The sequence below is a fragment of the Babylonia areolata genome, chromosome 18 (genome assembly GCF_041734735.1).
Source record: "Babylonia areolata isolate BAREFJ2019XMU chromosome 18, ASM4173473v1, whole genome shotgun sequence".
Classification (NCBI taxonomy): domain Eukaryota; kingdom Metazoa; phylum Mollusca; class Gastropoda; order Neogastropoda; family Buccinidae; genus Babylonia; species Babylonia areolata.
This window is the reverse complement of record NC_134893.1, coordinates 5,915,172-5,919,808: the sequence shown is the minus strand read 5'-3', so window position 1 is coordinate 5,919,808 and position 4,637 is coordinate 5,915,172.

Sequence of the window (4,637 nt, the reverse complement as noted above, 5' to 3'; positions counted from 1 at the left end):
TGCCGGTGAACATATATTTGTTCTTTCTTTTTAAGGTTAGGGTGGGTTGGGGGGAGGGAGGAGGGATGTGGGGGGTAAGGAGGTGTCCATCCCATGTTCCATATAATCTTTTGAGGTATTATTTTGTGCTGCTGACTTGGTTCCTCATACCCAGCCACATTCAGATTGTTAAATACCTGGAGTTTTCTTCAAGTGGACCCTGGGCGATTTATGCACAGGCCAGTTTTTTTTTTTTTTTTTTTTTTTTTTTTGTTTGTTTGTTTTTTTTACTCACTACTGTCAGATTTTTGTTTCCTATTCATTTTTTTCTAAATGAAGTTTGTTTGTTTAATAATTAGAATACTTTTGTTGTTGTTTGGTTGTTTGAAATGACACAAGTATTGTTGGTGACTGCAGCAAGAGAACATCCCTGAAGCATGCATGGCATTTTGCTCTCACTTCTCTTTTTGTTGTGTCCTGTCATCTTTGTTTTATTTTTTATGATGTGCATCGTGGCTTTGTGCTGTGCTCTGAGTCAACAAAGTCTTGTTGTGTGGTTAACACCAATGTGTGTCCTGCAAAATTGTTAATGACCTCTGACCTCGTCCTAGCTCTTTCCTTCATACAGAATGTGTCTGTCTGTCTCTGTGTGTGTCCGTGTGTGTGTGTGTGCATGCATACACTGATGTACAGTTTGAGAGACAGACTATGTTTGCAGCTGCTTAAAAACCGATTCTGTAACTTGCATGACTGTAAGCAAAATTGGTCATGAATTTTTTTTTAATTGAATGCTTGTGTGTAGATTGATATTGAGCAAGAATACTGTGTATACTAAGGCAATTGGAGTGTGTGTATGTGTGTCTCTGCATGTATGTGTGTTTGTGTGTGTGTTTGTGTGTGTGTGTGTGTGTATGTGTGTGTGTATATGTGTCCCTGCATGTATATATGTGTGTGTGTGTGTGTGTGTTTGTGTCTTGATGGTTGATATTAACACTAATAACAGGCTTAATGGATCTTTCCAAAAGGAGCAAAAATAATGGTTTATGTGTTGTGAAACAGAACAGAGACGGCCTGTGTGGAGGAGACAAGGTGAGAAGAATGTGAAGAGAACAAATGGCAGTGTAGAAAAAACCAGAAAAGGGAGGAATGAGTGATTGTAGACTGGGAAGGAGCTAGTCACTGTCTTCCTGTCGCATCATCATCACTGTGTATCATAACCCGTGTAAAGGATACCAATCAAAACCAGATTATTTTCTTATCCTGTACATAAACTTGGTATTCACACTGATGATACTTGAGTGCGCATGTACTTTTGTACATAAATTGTTAATGTCTGTTATAGAGAGGTTGAACTGTGACATGTAAAATTATATATATATACTGGGATCAAGATGTTGTTATGAGTTTCTGTTTCTTTATCAGGTGTCTTATGTCTGTAAACCTTTAATGGAATTGTTTCTGACTTACAGTGAATTATATATCTATGAATATTACTATATGTCTTTTTTTTTATGGTCATCGTTTCAATAATTTTATTTAGAATTTATTTCGAATATCCTTCATTTCTTTCTTTTCCATTACTTCTGACCCAACATTGTGTTTGCGCTGTCATCATCAGTGCAGGTGTTTTCTGAATCCAACACAGTCCAAATGTTTGTATCTTTCCTTGTCCACAGAATAGAATAGAATGTCTTTATTACCAAGTATACTGGGGTCACAAGGAATATTGGGGGAAGATATTGACCCAGATACACTTGATGGCAGGACTACCAGGGAAGCGGTGACAGTAAGATCAAGTCAAGAAGTGTTGACTTTCGTGAGTCGGGACCAACATGATGACAGTCAGATCAGTTGAGTCATTGTTGTCTGTCATGAGTCAGGACCAGCATTAGTTACCAAGCTGAGTTCCTGGGCTGGGTTGCTTAATTGGTCTTAGCATCGCTGAGTTTGTTTTCCTCAGCCATAGGAAAATAATGAAAGCCGAGCAAGCTTTGCACTGCTGAGATTGCTTGTGCAGCTCAGTCCTGGATTATTGGACGCTGCACTTTCACTCCAAGAGATCATCAGTCTGTGGTTCTTTCTCCTGCCAGTATAAGATCTGCAGCCTTATACGCAAGCGTTTGTATAACATGTTAAGAGCATGCATGTGCTTGTGTGGTTTAATCAGTTGTATAAGTTATATAGTGTATATATATCCAACATTTTGGACAAATATTAAGGCAAGGCAGAAAGTGCCAGATTTAATTTTTACTATCATGAAAAGAGACAGAGAAAAGGCAAGGAAAAAGAGCCAAATTTCTGACCTTTGTTAAAGTGCACTTGATGTCTCATCTGATGTGTTTATCTTTGTTTGTTTGTTTGTGTTTTCTTTTTCTTTTCTTTTTTAATTGTACATATTTGTTATCACCAACAGTTAAATCGATCTTAACTTTTGAAAAAAAAAACTGTTGTGTTTTTGTTCTGTTCTGAAAAGTAAACAATAATGCGAACTATCTTGTTTTTGTTTGTTCTTCATCTGCCTGTTGACAGGTGAGAGTGAAGGGGGTTTCATTAATGTGATAGCATTAGTTATTGACCACAGACTGTGTGATAGAAATACCTTGCCTGTTTGTAACACTGTGAACCAGCATGTAGTTTACATGTCTGTTGTGAACATGATGATTGTACAGTATACTGTGTTGACACACTGTGACAGGGTTCACCAGAATGTCAGTGCCAGCTTCTGTGGGTACCAGTTTGAACTTTTTGGACTCGTGACCTTGCTTCTGGATAGGAATTCTTTGTATTTTTGACTGTCATCCTTGTTATGTGTGTTCTGTGAGCTTATTGGTTTATGTATGATGTTAGATCTGATGTAAGACTTTGTAGAGGAGTGGCATTATTCACAGAATCTCTTGAATGAGTATTAAAACTTCTGGCCACATGTATAAACAGTTGCACAATGAAAAGTGTAAAGGATGTTGGAGGATCCATGTTGAACAGCAAAGTGGACGATAAGTACTGCTTGTCAGCTAAAACAGGTGTTTCTTTTTATCCATATGATGATGCTGACCATCCAAAAGCCCATCTGGTGGAGAGAGTAGGGATGTAACTTGGGTAAGATACTCTCCACTGTAATCAAATTTTAGCCCAGATAGTCAGGACAGCATTTGACTCCACTGCTGTCCTGATGGCCATAGTTGGACATGACTATCATGCACATGTATGATGTAAGACTGAAGCATTTGGAAGAGAGATGGATAAATAAGTGTTATTGCAAAAGATTGAAATGATGGAAGGTGGAGATGTAATGATTAAAAGTAGAGTCTGAAGATTCATAGGTTACTACAAGACCTGCTTTTGGCTGTGTGCACATACTGACAGTGCATTGCTGGATCAGAACTGTGCTGTAGGTGGGAAGTTCATGCAAAGTCTGCAGAGAATGGTACTGCTCTTCAGCCTAAACAACAACAGAGAGCTAGAAATTACACAAAAACTGAAGCATGAAAAGGGTTTTTCTCCACACCCTGTTTATCCCTCTCCCATTCCCTAATCATTAAATGTAGTTTTGAAGAATTTTTTTTTTAGGCTCTGACAGTAGGAGACCCATGTTTGTTTTTTGACTGAAGTTACTCCATACACAGCCTGGTTCAGGGTTTACCACAGATTGTGCTGCAGTGAATGACCCCTGAGGAGGGTGGAACATACTTAAGGCTGCCCACATCCTTCGTTGTTTGGGAGAGGATGGGGAGGGGAATATACTGCAGTGTGTTGGGTGGTGGCTTGATTGTTCTGCTTCCCCTACCCCTTCAAAACATCCCTGTGGAAGAAAGTGGAATATCAGGATAGTGAGACACTATAAGATGGCTATGGTGACAGTGCTTTTACTTAAATATGTGGTGGAGTATTGGTATTATCAAATGTGAGCAGTATTTGTGTGAGATGTTTGGTAAAATTGTGTGACCCTAACCCCTAAGCATGATTAAGATATTAGTCTGAGACCAGTTTTTTATAATACATGTGTATCATCATTATCATGACAATATTTTGTAAACAAGAAACAAGAGTAAACTTTTGTTTAACTCAGTTCTTCTGATCTCAGATGTATATGGGACCAAACCATCTTTACTGCATTCTGAGTTTATCTTTTGCATGAAGCATCAGACTTAGAGAGGCATTCCATGCCGTTTGTTCATTTTAGAGGTATCCCTGAACAACATTGGAAATATGATTATCATAAATTTGGTAACGGCTTTCATTTATGAGATTGTGGTCACAAATTTCTACTCCAGTTGTCCACCCTTTTATATATCTTATATGTTTGACAATTACTTGTACCTGTTCAGTCACAATTATGGATAACAAACAGAAAAAAGTTGGAAGATTTCCTGGTGATTCTGTCAAGTACAAAAAGGATGAACATCCCTTTTTCATCCATATTTTGTCAGAAGGCATTAGGGGTGGGGGAGTGCTGGGGGGTAGGGGGGGGGGAGTGACAAACAACTTGAGCTGTGATTGTGCTGCAAGAAGCATTGTGCTTTGACAAAATGATTGTGCTTTGCTGTGTGTGTTTCTTTTTTTATTTCTTTACATGATCCTGTTTGTAAGGCAGTGCAACAGTTCCTGTCAGTCTCCCCCATCCCCTGTTTTGCTCACATTCTTCAGTGAACCAGAGAACG